The sequence below is a fragment of the Pezoporus occidentalis genome, unplaced genomic scaffold, assembly GCF_034315485.1.
Source record: "Pezoporus occidentalis ecotype Australia unplaced genomic scaffold, CSIRO_AGI_Poc_V1 ctg99, whole genome shotgun sequence".
Classification (NCBI taxonomy): Eukaryota; Metazoa; Chordata; class Aves; order Psittaciformes; family Psittacidae; genus Pezoporus; species Pezoporus occidentalis.
In genome coordinates, this window is record NW_026916358.1 from 3,222,610 (window position 1) to 3,238,767 (window position 16,158).

Genomic DNA, 16,158 nt, shown 5'->3' on the forward strand with positions numbered 1-16,158 from the left:
TTCCCTCTGCCTCTTTAGCAAATGTATTTATGACGGGATTTACAGGTTTTTGGATCATCAAAGTCCATGGTAAACACTGAGTATTCACTGATGTAAAGTGAAGCAAACACTGGATACTGATGTGATCTCACCAGCATAAAATCTATGTACTAAAATCATAGCTTTCTATGTCCTGTTTGTCTGTCTTCTCATTGCCATAAATGAACAGAAACAGAATTCTAAGATAAAAGTCTCTAAGGTGGGTAATTCAATGAGCAATCAAAAGCATTGGAAAGAAAAATCTTTCTGACATGGAAGGGACAGAAAAAGTGAAGTTGTGAAGACATCAGTTTCGTTTTGAAGTCACCAAATATGACTGAGACCATCCCTGAAGGAAACAGTCATATATGAAAGCTTTTCTTTAAATGTTTGTTTAAAAATATGATCAATATGCTTATCTGTGATAAGAAACAGATCTACAGCTTTTAATATACCGATCATAACAGGTAGCTTTTTCTAAATTAATAGTTTAGTGCAGGAAACAATATAGTACTAAATAAAATCCATCTTGGTATATCTTAAAATTTAATAATCTTGCTTCACAGAAGTAAGGATTCTATGGGATGCTCCTTCAAACTACAAATAACGCATGCTGGCACACCATGTAATATCAATGGTAACACGTTTGTTTACTATTCCCTTTTAGTAGAAAATCCCCAAATGCAAACAAGTTTCTGACACTATCCAGTTCATATAAATGCAAAATCTTTGCTAGAGTGTCATCTTCCAAAATGCTCTAGTATTTAATCCACTCTGCCAGTTCAGTCATTTTTATGGAAATGCATCATAGCTGATTTTCACAGCATCACTAAACTATATTTTACTTTGAATCTTAAATATCATTGAGTAAATATATTTAAAGGAATGCCTTGTACTTGATAATTGAGTAATCAAAAATGGAATAAATGGTGTGTCCATCTGGACTCATTATTTTCTTTGTTTTCTAATCCTTTTGTTGTGCTTCATTTTGTAGGTCCTCTGTATGGCTGAATAGAAAATATTATCAATAAAGGCAAGCCATTAATCCACCCATGACAAAAATTAAGATATATTTGTCCTTTAAGGCTGACTGCCTCTGTTCTGTTCAGCTATGGAGGTCAATAACCTGTAAGTGTTTAATGAATATTGCTATAATGTTACTTTCATTATTGAATTAGAGATGGCTTTGAAGAAGACATAATGGTTTTGTCTGTTTTGTTTCATATTTATTAAACTTTAGAAAATGTATGAGTCATATTTCTTCAGTTAATATTTTGAAATAACATGAGTATTTACATAAGATTTACATTAGAAAAAAATTAATAATAAAGAATAATCTTTCTGACTGCTAATAAAGACATTCCTACTTTTGTGAATCCTAGCAAATCTGAAATAGATTTATTACTGAAGACTATTTCACAGTCCTGGGATTAAATTGTTACCATGTAATTTTATATAAATATTTCATATGCCCATGGCAGGGGGGTTGGAACTTGATGATCTTAAAGTCCTTTCCAAACCTAACTATTCTATGATTCTATGATTCTATATATTCATTATTTAATGTTAGCTAGTCTTTACTGTCAGCAGATTAAGAAAATCGAAGGGCCAATCAAAATCACAAAGATGTCACTAACAGTAAGAAAAGTTCAGATTTAAAGTCTATTTAGAAAATTAACTTAAACTCAGATGTAAATGAACTGTTCTTCAAAGCACTCAATCAAAGCTCAAAAAGACATAAAGAAAGATGCATCTAATTCTAGCAAATGTGCAGTGAACATGCCTAGAGAACAAGTTTACCCTTAACGCTTTTACAGTCGTCTAAAGAAACTACCCTCTTTAGTAGTTCCCTAAATATACCAGGCAACATATGGAAAACTTCTTCTGGCCCTCAATAGGTACTTTAAATTGTATTGTTAGACCAAACGGTGGCGTATGAAATTGTCCTAGGTATTTAAACTGCTACATATTTTGCAAGTTCCAGCAAAGAAGGGAAAGGGGGAGTTACTCTTTCTTCTGCTTCCATAAGTATATATATTTTGTAAGAATGAGTTACATAGCAGTATTATAGTAGTTTCCTATAGGAAATCTGTCAACACAGGAGTTTACTACAGAAAAACGGACATATTCCAGTTTTCCTAACAAAGCAGACCTGAAATCGAATTTCTTAGAAACAGCAGATGTACAATTCAACTCTATCAAAAGCCTTCTCATCGGTTAAAAGTGAATAATTCTTAAACCAGCCACTGGATAATAACCTGATTATATGATGAAGACATACAGAAATCTAAATTATATTTTAGAATCTCCTGTAGTTTCCTTAGTTCACTTGCAAGTCTGCATAGAGCAGGCAGCACCACAATACAGGGCACTGAACAGAAGTTTCTTGTGGATTACACAAATTTTTAAAATATGTGCAGTTCTCACTTTTGTCTTTTGCAAAATCTTGCAATTCTCCTTTGGTTTATGTCTTTCTTTTATTCTTCAACAATATATCAGACGCAGATTACCGTAACTCATGGAACCACGCAGTTATCTGTGTTGAAACTATTACTGTCTTAGGCAGTTTAGCAGTCAGTGTTATTATTTTCCTTATATGAAAAATTAATGGTTATGTTTGTGTTTAATAGTATTTTTTTCCTTGAATTAAAAGTAACCATTTTCTAACATGAATCAAGCTATGCTTAGATAAATATGCCCTGTAAATAACAGGCATGCATGTTTCAACTAACATTATAAATACGTATAAGCAAGCAAATTAAATAATGGGGGGGAGGAGGTATGTTAAAAAACGAACAAACAAACCAACAACTAAGACTAGGGAATGGTAAAATCAAAATTATTCTTGTAGTCTTCAGAAAGAGGTTATATATACTAATATGTCATATCTGCCTCCAAATGCTATTACAAATGCTTTCAAGTGAGAAGAAACAGAAAGGACAAGAGTGCAAGGTTTCAGATACTCTTATCAATACTTCAACATTTTCGTAACAGTCCTCCTGTTGACCATTAGATAGTTGTAACTCAAGTTAGAAAAAATATATATGCATGTGTATTTCAAAATGCTGCCAAACTGCTAGCAAAATGAACGGAAGTTCAAATTTGTGTGCATGTGTGTGAAAAGACAATAATTGCAGCCAGTTTCTCAGCACTGTGTGAGGTCACCAATCTACTCATTGAGAGAAGCTGTCTTCTAGAAATTGCTGTTTTATTTAGTAGAATGTTTTCTAGCTGTTATGGTTGAAAAGAAACTGTTTGTGATGTGAAAAGGGTATTAAATGGAGCAGTGTCCCATTTCCAGACATAACGCCAAGCGAGATACATTCATCAAAAAAGGCTATTAACCTTTATACCTAGAGCTTCACTTGTCAATATACTTAACTTTCATTCTAATGATCATTTTATCAGAAAAATCTGCTTCTTTTAGTCCCTAATTCCAGAGTGCCAATCACATCTGCTGAAAAAAATCTAGCTTTCTTGATGGCCTTCTTCATGTTATATGTTGTAAATATAATGACCTTAAATATATGAAACTGTGAAAGAGAGTGTAATTTTAACTGAACAGAATAATAAGATAAATAACACTACTTATAGTTTTGCTTGATACTGAGATTACTATTTACATTGCTAAGAAGCACTTTCGTATATGATTAGTCAAAACCTTCTTCAGCTAATGGATTCTGGCAAAGAATTTCTAGTCTGTCATTTTATAATGTCATGCAGCTGAAGATCTCCCACCCGCATATAAATCCAGATCACTACAGATTACAAATAGAAATGTGGTTTATATCTGAACATGCAACCAACATCTACTGTGTGAAAATAGTGTTATTCTTTCTTAATGTGTCTAGTCACATCTTTTACTGACATATTTCTTCAGTGCCTGGGCTTGTTTACTTTTTAGATACAAGTTTCTCAGTTATTCTAATCTTCTTTCTGACATACTTTATTCAGTGCTATGGCTTCTTAACCTTTCTCAGTTCATAAGATTGAATTCTACTTACTTTAACTTAAGAAAAGCGATTTAGCCTCAGACTCGGACATCTAAATTTAGGTGTCTATTGATAGCCAGGTTTCCTCTTGTAGTCCCTACAAAGCTGGATCTCAATTTGATTGAGCATGCATACATTTCTAAAGCCATTTCAAATACCCTGTAGTATCCGAGATACTTACATGGGAGATATGATTGAGAACCTAAGTATATAATGAAATAATATGAAAACTAATGCTCTTCTACAGTTGATGCTCTTCTGCTGCATCCCAGGAAAGATATGCAAGAGCATCTCATATAGCACTCACATTCAGGTACACTGAAATAGGTACCCGTTTGACTTAAGCACTGGAATCAGAAAGTAATTCAGCTGAATTAAATTAGATATCTAGTACAGGAGACTAGATAAAAGCTCTTTAGGTCCTGCTAGCTCTGTTGACGAGCTCTCCATTGACTACAGTGGATACTGATGATGCCAAGATTCATAAGCACAACTACACTCTGTGTGGATGTAGGCAAGCTGAATCTTACCTACGCTGTCTGTTTCTTTTTAATTCTGCAGGCTCTTCTTCCTGAGCTATTCTCCTGAACTTTTTTCTTACATAACCTTTTCCTCCCCTGGCAATTAATATTTTAGATGTATCTTTTCTCACATTCATTTGCCATAAACCTAAATACTGATTTTCTTTTGCCTCTATTTTTCTACCCTTCTAGTTTTCTGCTGTTTATATCCTTCCCACAGAAATTGCTACAGGTGTGATCAATTTGCTCTGAGCTAAATGTTTGCAATATAGATACCAACTCCAGAAATCCAGCTTTGCCTTCCTTTACAGTCAGTGTAGGAAGGTGAATGCTTTTTAAAAGTGGTTCATTGGATTTATTTGAGGTAATAACTCTAAGATGATAAATATTATGCTTCCAAATGTCTGGGATTTTTTCCACTGAATTCTCTTAGGAAAATTCCTTGTGAATCCAACATGCAAGCGTGAGTTGAATAAGTTCAGGAAAGTTAAGAATTTTCCCTGTTTTATCAATATTATTTACTGCTTAAATCACAGATGAACTGTCGATTTCTAATTTTATGTAAATTATCTTGTAACACGTCTGCTATATTTTACTTTATACATAGAACCACAATGCTTGACTTACTAACCTCATATGTGGTTTAAGACATGAAGAAAAGAAAAGGACTGTGTGTTGTGTGTACTCTGATATTTGTTCTGGCATGCTGAAGAGCAGAGGAAACCAGGGAAAGATCACTAATTCTTTTCAAACTTGCAACATTGCAGCCAATATTTGATCTCCAGTCTTACATCTGGTTTATTTTGTTTGTAGTAAATTATCATTGTGGCATTGTGCCTTTTGAACAGACTTCATTGATATAAAAATTAGTTCTGATCTGGCCAAGTGAAAAATATGTAATGTCACCTAACAATGATTCCAGTGAGAGTTCTTGAGGACCCTTTTTAAAAATAATGAGATAGATGTAACTTCAAACCAATGAATATTCAGCAGTGGAGCCATTGCACATCCAAAATAGCTTGCAAGCTAATAAGAACAAAAAAAAAAAACAGTTCGTGGTCAGGTTTTGACTGTGATTTTTTAAATGATCCAAGCAACTCATGTACATGACCAGACTTGTAATTTGCATTCTGGACTACAAATGGCAAATTCCAGCTAGTGCAGTGAGTAGTTTTAACACTGTAGAAAACATAGAAAGTCATACAAATTTTGACAGAAATTACACAAATACAATAAGAACAGTGAAACTGGTCAAAACAGTTAGTTAAGTGTATCCATAATTCCTCTTTACCCCTATGCAGTGTGCAGTTGAGAATTCAATTGGCAGTTTAAAAAAAATGACCAAATCCCTTTTAGTTTGTTTGAATATACATTGCAGTTTGTAATCATGCATTACTCTATTTCCACAATACAATAGAATCACATGACAGAGAATATATTAATTTAATTTTTAATTCTAGGTCACAATTACATATTCTTTCAGGTTTCATTTTTTTAAGAAGACTTTTCATAAGATTAGAATTTGACCCAAACTTTCCGCAATTCAGGCTGATTGCCACAGCTCTAGTTAAGGTGTAACCAGTGAAGTCTAATGACATGTAACATGAATCTCAGATTAAGAGAAAGAAATGTCTTCCCCCCCCCCCCCTTATTTATGTCATGCTCCAGACTATTTTGTCTCATCTCCTTGGTGATGGGAAGCAGCTGCTGTCAAGACCATCACTCCAATCCAAAAAGAGGATGATGATGGTGATGATATTGTCCATAATGTACCTAAGGATAGAGATGAAGGTGACAATTCAGTCTGCTCCTAGCTCCTAAATACTTTGAAGAGAGCATGCATCTAGTTGTCGTAGCCTGGTTATAAACAGTTGTAAAGATATAGAGAAAAATGAAAAAAAAAAAAGGAAGAAGAGAAGACATTCTTTAGAAAAAAAGCACACTTATTTAGAATTACTTTTGCCTGCATCTTTATGCAACTTGTCATTAGGCATCTCTGATTTACAGAAAAGTTATGTATTTATATGGATAGCAGGAAGGTCTGATTCTAGTAGCTTAATAGAAAATAAACTGCTTTAGGACAATATCTGTCTGTCAGCAATTACTCAGATACTTGTATCGGGAGTAAATAATTTCATATTTACTACCTGTGAGATTGGTGTGTGCATGTGTATTCTTCTGAACCATCTGGCACCAACTGACCTCCATGGGATGACCAGTTAAGCCAGGCAGTAGAGTGTCTGAGCCAGGTATATGAACCTCTGGGGGCCAATACTGTGAAACATCTTAATTAATGACCAGGATGATGGTCCACAGTGCACCCTCAGCAAGTCTGCAGATGATACAAAACTTGCATCAGTGGCTCATACACCAGATGGCTATATTGCTATTCAGAAGGACCTCAAAAAGATAGAGAAATGGGCTGACAAGAACCTCTTTAAGTTTACCAGAGGACAATGACCAGTCTTGCATCTGTGGAGGAGTAACCCCAGGCACCAGTACATACTAGGGGCAGAAAAAACTCATGACAGTGTGCCCTTGTGGCAAAGAAGGCCAACTGCCTTCTGGGCTGTGCTAAGGAGAACAACGATGGAAGGTTGAGGGAAGTGATCCTTTCTCTCTGCCCAGCATCTGGAGTGCTTGATCCAAATGTGGACTTTGCACTACAGAAGAGACATGGACATACTACAGCCAGTCCAACAAAGTGCCATGAAGATGATTAAGGGACTAGACTTCCCGTCAAAGGGGCTCTTATCCATGTCTCTAAATACCTGGTGAGGGAATAAAGACCATGGAGCCAGGCTCTTCTCAGTGACAGGACAAGGGGTGATGCGCATAAATCAGGAAATTCTGCCTAAACATAAGGAAATCTTTATTATGAGGATGGTCAAAGACTAGAACAGATTCCTCAGCAAAGTTGTGGAGTTTTCAACCTTGGAGATATCCTATATCCAACTGAACATAGCCCTGAGTGACCTACTGCAGCTGTCTCTGCTTTGAGCAGGGCTGGATGATATCCAGAGATGCCTTTCAACCTCAGCTATTCTTTGATTCTGCAATGATACTGATGGTGAGTCCAATAATAAAACTGATGTATCTTTTAACACTTATTATTATTGTCCTATCCACAAAGAAACAGAAGAAGAAAAAAATATAGAAAGCAACATAAAATGTACTTTTTGATCTGAAATACAGGGGTTAGCTTTTGAAATTTTGATGTGAAAACTTCTTGTTGGTGCAAAGAGAATCTTTTCTGGGAGTTTTAAATAATGACTGTAACAAAAAAATCAATGTAATGGGAATGGCTGGGATGGAATTCTTTTTCTTCACACTAGCCTGTATGGTGCTGTTCTTTATCTTTGTGATGGTTATACCACTTCATTGATTCAGCTACCCTGAACAGCACTTGCCCAGTGCCAAGGCCTTCTCTGGTTTTCATTCTGCTCCCACCCAGGGTGAAGACTCAGAGTAGGTGGGATTTCGGGAGGGGACAGAGCCAGGACAGCTGACCCAAAAAGACCACAGATATTCTATACGATATTACATCATGGTCAGCAATAAACTTCTGTTAGTGGTAAGCGTTTTTTCTAAAGCAGCTATTACATGGAGCCTGGCTAGACATCACTCAGCTGGTGGGAAGCGGTGAGTGAATGCCTTTGCATCACCTGGGGTTTTGTTTTTGTTTTTTTACCACCCATTTTCCCTTCACTTAATAAACTATCTTTATCTCAACCCACAAGTTTTTCTTGACTTTGCCTTCCAGTTCCTTCCCTCACCCTGATGGGAGAAATTGAGCTGGGTGGAAGCTTACCTGCTGGCTGGGTCAACCCACCAAAATGGTAGAATCATAGAATGGTTTGGGTTGGAAGGAACCTTAAAAATCACCTAGTTCTAACGCCCCTGCCATGGGAAGGAGCACCTTCTGCTAGCCCAGGTTGCTAAAAGCTCCATCCATTTATATCATTCAGATTAAATACAGATATGAACTCACATATCTGAGTCTCACAGTATTAAAACAAGAATCTAGGGTAAAAGCAACTATTTTACACACATTAGCATTTGAAATTCTGCTATTTTAAGCAAAGAGAGAAGTACTATAGAGGTTTCCTGACACATGGAGCTGTATTTTGTAGCTGCTATAGTAAGATTAGTGATATAAATGACTCTCAATCATTCAGATTATTTATATATCATTCACAAAATTGCAGCAGTTCCACCCCTGTGCTGTTTGAATATCTTATGATAGTACTCTATTTAATTAACTGCACACAACCTAAAAGTGGCAGTTTTGCAAAATTGCTTTTCATTTCTTTACATTTGTGTCTGAGAGACCACAGAGCCATGAACCAAAGGGCAGTGAACATGGCTTGAGGAAAATTTCAGGAGACAGTCTTACTCGTGCTATCATTTGAGTTTCACTGGTACTGCCTAACACTCCTAGGGGAAACAAATTCATTAAATAGGCATGGAACTTACATATTACTTAGTATGAGCAGCCTACTTATTAGGTAGGACTGATTCAGTTTTTTTGATCCTCTCATTCCTGCTCTCCTTGCATCCCCCTAAATCACCTATTCCCTGAATGGATGTGCAGTATGGGTATGTGCTTATTTGTTTGTCTTCACCTGGTACCTGAGGCCAAGACTGAGTTGCATTTTTCAGTTATGGACAATTTTAAGCGAGAAGCACAGCATACAGCTTCATCAGTTCAGGACAAAGCTGGTTTTGCAAAGTGGGTTTCAGATCAAGTTCTGGACTGCAGGTACTTTGTAGATACTCTGCTTTAAAAGTCACATTAAGAACACTTGCATATAAGAACGTTCATTAAGGCATAACACATTGCTATTGTATATAGGGCAGATAGCAGTACAAAATGTCCTGTTTTACTGAAAGGCTGGACCTGATGTCAGCCTTCTAGGTACTGCTAGAAATGAAGACAAAGGTCTCATTTTCAGAGACGACAGAAATATTCTGACCAGATGCAGCTGGAGCAAGACTGATTTCCCAGAGTTTACTTTAGCATACAGTAGTTGAAATTCAAGGCACACTTTTTAAAATCTGGGCTAAAAGATACTAATCCCATTTATTCTTTGTATTATGTTTGGAACTATCACTAAGTAACATGTATCTAGACTGGTGGGTAGGTGTGGGAGTGTTTCTTTATCGATGCTGGTACTGATCCTTTATCCAATAGCAAAAAGGATGGTTGCATCAGTTCCTACAAGCTACTCTGAATGTACCAAGTATTCACCAGCCTGAACACTAGTTTGTGTTCAGCTCAAGATTTATCAAGCATTAGGTACTTTGCTTGGAATGAGCAGAGATTAATTTTCCCATTAAAATTAATTCAATATAAACAATTTGTAGCATTTGGGTAAATTCATTGCTTTTTCTAACTCTTCTGCCTAACTGTCTAGACAACATGAGACCATTTAAGAAAAGCCATTGCACAAGAGGGCAAATCCATCCATAGGAATTCAATTCTTTTTAGTCACCTCCGTGTTCCCAAGGTATTTTTAGATACTAATGCAGCTCTGACTGGTAAACTTGAAAAATTCAGGACCAAAGAGCTTTTTCTTGGCAAATGTTTAAGTTTTATATTTCACCCTTATAGTCACTCCTACTGTGCTTCCCTCAGTTGCAATTCTGAAATAGTTCTGAACTAGTAAAATAAACCTTTAAAAAGTTTCAAGCAGATTTTCTTGATTTAAAAATGATGATTTATGATTATGTGAGCTAGGTTTAATATGCATTAGGAATTCAAATGCTGTTGCAATAATTTTTTAGTAAAAGCTGCTTTTTAGAACTACCTTTGCACATTCTCTCCACAAGCAATAATTCTTCATCTATAGAGTAATTTATTTCTTCTGGTTTTAATATGTTACAGATGAATGGTTGTATGTCTTTCCTGTTAGAGCATTACAAGACAGGCCACTTTTGCATTAGGCTGGTACTACAACAGATACCTGTGGTGCTCTTCATGGTTCATGTGGTACTAATTTAAATGGGAAGTTGCACATATTTCATTGAAACACTTGGTAAAGCCAGCTTTCACAGAAGGGTGCAAATGATGGACTGTTCTCTGTGTGCAGCTGAACTGCTCTAAATGTGTCAGTGAGGGTTATGGATCATTTCATTCACCCATCAGCTCTGGTCCGCTGTGTGTACAAATCACAGTATAGTGTCATCCAACAGAACATTCCTGACAATACTAGAACATTTATAGTACTGCCATTTTTAATAGGAGTTCTGCAACCCTGTTTAAATAGTATTACTTCTTTAACCCTTTAAACTCTGAATTTGAAGTCAGTTTTGGTTTCCCTCTCTGTTATTTGCAGTGTCTCCAGTTTGGACTTTGCTAATTTTTCTTGGTTTCATAGCTATTGGGAAAGGAAATAAGAGGCACTCAAGGTTAAAGGCAAGTTGCAGCCAGGACCTATATTCAAGAAACATTTAGTTTCCATAACCAGTATGTTATTTTCTGCTTTTTCCTTAGCAGTAATCTTTAGATAATTCAATATCCCATGAGTGTAAAGTCCCTTTAAATACCAAACAGTCCTCTGTCAAGAATTGATTGAATTGATGATAAAAGTTACATGGTAAGTGAAGCATTTATCTTTCCATTGTCAGAATGAAAAACATTTTTTTGGCAGTTTCAGGACAATATTTTCCCATTACATAGACTTTGCAGCTGAGAAAAGAAAGAAACTTGCTGAAATTTAAAGGAAACTTTGTCAGTGACTCCTCATGGAGGGGAGAAACTGCAGAAAAGAAACCTAGTATAATTATAATCACTGTAAAAGCAAAGGCATGCATTTGTGTTTAGGGAGTGGCTAGCTATGTTAACGCTTACTCTTTATCTTACTTCTCCTGTGTTAGAATTGATCCTTCCCAGTCCTGCATAATAGACTGATGGAACTCGCATTCAAAAGTAATGCTGATCAGATGATACAAGTGTATACATTTAGGCTTCCCTTTATTCTGTAATTGCCATTTAAAATCAGGCGTTGTGAATATTTGTTTTCTCTTGAAGAAATGGTGACTTACCAAGGGAGATGTTCACACTGGTGAAATTAAGGTAGCTTACTCAATGTATTGACATTATAAACTCTTCTTAATCCAAAACCTACAGTCACTGGAAATTGACAGGCTCCTAACTCAGATTTTCAGGTTTCTCCATGGACTATAAGAAGACACATCATCTGTGCTAGGCACCAAAATTAGCTGTTTAAACTTACACAACGTGATTATCTCCTAGTTGGATAATTATGGATTTAGAAGTCTGTATTTAAAAAAACAGGGTTTGGGATGGTTTAGTACAAACCTTGACATCTGGTAACTTCCCAAATCAGTTCACTATGCTATATAGAGTGGTTAATTTTGGACCAAAGTTACTTCACATACCTCATTTCTGGGTTCATACCAATCATTGTTCTGCATATCTCCTAAATATATGGAGAATATTCTGAAAGCAACATTCTTAAAACAAAGCAGAAATAATTTTTTAATTGAACAACATGAGATTTTTTCTGAATATGACTAAGCCTACAAATACATCCTGGTTGGGGTTAATAATACCAGCAAATTTTCTAACACCACTAACCACTTTCATCACTTGAAAGCAAGGATCCTGGATCATCACTGGCAACCACTGTAAAAGTAAGGATATTAACTACTGAATATGAGTTAGTTATTCCCTACTAGCTCTAGTAGAGCATATTCCCCTATGGACAAGGAGACCTCACAGCAGCCTTCCAGTATCTGAAGGGGGGTTACAAGGATGCTGGGGAGGGACTTTTCATTAGGGACTGTAGCGATAGGACAAGGGGTAATAGATAACTTGCGCTTAGCCCCTTCTCAGAAATGGAAAGGCCACACAGTAGCACCTTTCTTCTCTCCTGTGGGATGCAATGGCAGCTCAAGAAGTTCATGAAATAGGAAGAGGTGGGTAAAAACAACTTATCTCCTTGTTTGGTTGTGGGATTAAGTTGCTACTGATGATCATGCAGATTTCAGATATTTTCAACTGTAACTTTTCCTGTGGTAAAATTTACTTACTCTATTCTCATGTCAGGGTAAGGGCCAAGTTCTGCAAGGTTTGATGAAAATTCCTGTCATGATTTTTAAATTACAGATAATTAGTATGTGCTTTATTTGACTTGGGAGTATAGTATAATTACTCTTTGCATGTTCTTGTAAGCTTACAAGCTTTTGCTTCTAAGCTTTTGATTTTTCTGTACATTTAAATTTAATCTTTTGCTAAATATATTTGAAATAATTCAGACTGTAAAACAATAAAGTTATTAAGTTCACTGTGAGGATATTTTTGAGTTTAGTTTTGCTCTTATGTATACGATTGGTAGAAAGTTTTTTCTCCTCCTATTAACTCCAGTGAGAGCAAAGTGAATTATTATTTTTGCCTATGTAAATTAATGAAACTCCATCAGTGGTATCAGTAAGCCTGTCAACATAAAATGACTAAAGAATTTGATCATATTTATGTCTTTTGTCCCTGTGAGATTATTACTGGGTGGTTTTTATACTTTGGCTGCAACATCTCTCAGAGATAGAGGGCAAGGGTCTATTCTTGGCTTTTGCTGATATGCATGCTGTGTTATGGAGACACTCCAGCTTCTCTGTAAATAAAACCTAACAATGCCATTCACACACACACCCCCAAGTGCAAAGAAAGCCATTATACTCTCCAATTTCTGAAACTAAAGTTGACAGACAATGGCTATATGCTCTGAATATATGATTGAAATTATTTGCGAGATTAAAAATTGTAAATTACTCCATTTCACACCATGTGTAAATAATGTTTCTTTGTGCCCCTTCATTCAAGACTGTATGTTTGGGAACAGTCACTTTTTCTTTAAAAAAAAATCCATTTGTTAAAAATGAGACATGATTTCTTGCCAGGGAAGCTGACAGAGAAAAAAAAAAAATGGTGATGGAGAATATTCTTTTCATCTGCTTCTGAATGATCACTCTGTGATGCTGTTTCTTAAATTCCCTAGCTAAAAGCCAGCCTCACTGCAGAAAAATTACTCGTATCCATTTCCCAAATTGAGTAATGGCAAGCAGAGATTCTTGGAATGTGCCTACACCTCACAGTGAAAGGCTGTGTTAGACGTACTCTAGCACACTCTGAGCAAGCTGGTAAGTCTGTTTAGCAAGAATATGAGCGTGTGACGCAGAAGCTATAAAACCACATTAAAGTATCAAAGCCCTGACAGACAGGACTAATAAGCCCATATGCAGTGCCTCCTGCTCCAAAGATAACCCACTCCCAAATTGCTTGGGTACCTCAGTGTAGGACTTCACATACAGACAGTCTTGTCAAATGCCACAGAGGAATTTTATTCTCTTCCCTGGTTTCTGCAAGAGGAGGCTTGTGGCTTCATCTTTAGATCAGTATAGCTGGGTATTGGAAAGGCTGTACAGAAATTGGGCAAATGAATAAAAACATGAAAGAATATTTTGCTGAAGGGGGATGCTCAGCACAGCTCACTGGTGCTTCTGCTTCTAAATGGCAATTTTTTTCATGGGGAGCTGCTATTTAGGAGGCTTGCAGATTGGTGAGAACTACAATTTTTCCTACAGCCACTTTTTTTGTTTGTTTTCTTCGACCCAGTGTGTACTCATGCACTTTGCACCAAGTAATTGACCTATATAAACCTGTAGATAAACACAATTGCCAGCAACACATGGTTGTAAGAAGTTCAACATTACCTTGAATATGTTGTAGTGATTATTTGACAAAGCATCAGTAATGCAGGTTGTGTTTGAAAAAAACAATGATGATGAAAAATGTGATTAAAACTTTAAGGGTCAGACCACATTTCACAAATACTGATTGCTTAATTACCACTTACCCATTGACCAACATAACTGCAACAACAATCGTTTGTTTTCAAATGAACATTGCAAGTTCCAAATTGATTAGCAAAACATTAAATAAGTTTTCTCTTTCCTGTTTTACAAGTGTTCATTTTTGAGCCCGAGTACATCGTGTTCCTACATCTCACATGGTTATGCAATGTGCAGGTTAGAATTAGTGGAATTCCTAAGCCATGAGAGAATTGCAAACTCTTTTCCCATTGATATTCCACAAAGGAAGTGAACTTGGAAACTAATGTGGTTTTGGAAGAAAACCTGAATAGAGGCCTTTAGCGGCGTTCAGTTTTCAGGAGTTGGCATGTTGTTCAGTTTTGTCCAATTATCAATAAATAAGAGGGATTAGCTGCTGGTAATGGTGCAGTGGACAAAAGGTGCAGGTCACATGCAGTGAATTCAGAAAAGTGAGAGTGTACTTAGGAAAAAAAGCTTTTCTAAATTAGCAATAAAAAGAGATGATTAGGTTAACTGTTTAGTTTCTAAAGTAGATAAATCCTGATGATATGAATTCACTGCTGAATTATACCCTGAGTGATATGTCAAGGTTCATCTAACTTTCATCTTCTTACTACAAAATAATCATTTAGCTCTTCATCTAACTTGCTGCACAAAAAAGCCAAGACTTTGGAAACCAATGAAAATGACCTTGAGAACTGAAACCAAAAGAGAAGATAAACAGAAAAGAAGTGAAACTACAGCTGGTTAAAATGTAGATTAATGATTTTAGAAATTTAAATGTCGCTCTGTCTATTCTCCTGAATTTTTTCCTGAAAGGAAGAGTAAAAATTCTTGAGTCTCTAAGCACAGAATGTGAGCTTTAATGGAATGTGTTCGGTACAGGAAGTATGTTGATTTATACTATGAACAGTTCCCTAGTTTTTATATTCCCTCATTCAGTATCAGTTTAAGCAGTGAGTTAATTAAGAAATTTTTGGTATTTAGAGTTTAGAGATGAAGATAGTTTGAGACTGATATTTCATACTGTCCAGAAATCTGGGGAATGATAGATCAAGAGTGATTCATACTCACAGATTAATTTGGAAGCTTCAATCTGGGGATGAAAAAGCACCTCCTTCTGTGTACATAGAACCTAGATAACCAGTAAATCTTTTCCATACTAGTTCTCCAAGTGAAGACCAGAGAAGGACACAGACATATAAGTGCTCAGCAAAAGAAATATTAGCCACTGAAGCATTAGCTAAAATCTGACATTACACATTATACTATCAACTAATAAAGCCTATTGTACATTTCCTATAGAAATTTATACATGAGTAGTTTCTATTCAGCTTATTATATGTCTCAATGAGTAATATGTGCGAGGAGTGAGAAGAGAGATTATAGTATTTACAATATAATTTAATATTAAATTGTCAAGTTTTCTGCAATTTGGCCTGCTGGGCACTCTCAGTTTCTTTTCAGTACATGGGAATTGATTTTTTAAGTTAGTTTAAAGCCCTAGATAACATGACAGGCACAGAAATGTCCACTGGTAGTTCTGTTGTTAAAAATAACCGGCTTAGTCAGCTGCCTCTTGAACATCCTTTCATCACGCTTGTGCTGAGGATGCCAGAAATGGAGATACCTCTGTCTGCTTTGTCTATTAGTTTTTGTCAACAAGCAGGAAAAGAAGGAAAAAAAGACATGGTTAGGCAGCTTGTTCCACCAAGAAAATAAGCCTCCAGCATCCTATAGGTATTCTTTACATTCCTTCTGTGTTCCCAGCA

The 16,158-nt window shown here is 36.1% G+C and overlaps 1 long non-coding RNA gene across 1 annotated transcript; it reads right to left on the reverse strand.

Moving 5' to 3' along the window:
* Positions 1-6,180: 6,180 nt before the first annotated feature.
* Positions 6,181-15,669, reverse strand: LOC134157707 (uncharacterized). Its single transcript, XR_009962431.1, has 4 exons — positions 15,461-15,669; positions 13,841-13,970; positions 7,303-7,385; positions 6,181-6,304 (listed from the first exon to the last, which is right to left on the reverse strand). It is a non-coding gene; the product is annotated as an uncharacterized LOC134157707 (long non-coding RNA).
* Between the last annotated feature and the right edge of the window lie 489 nt (positions 15,670-16,158).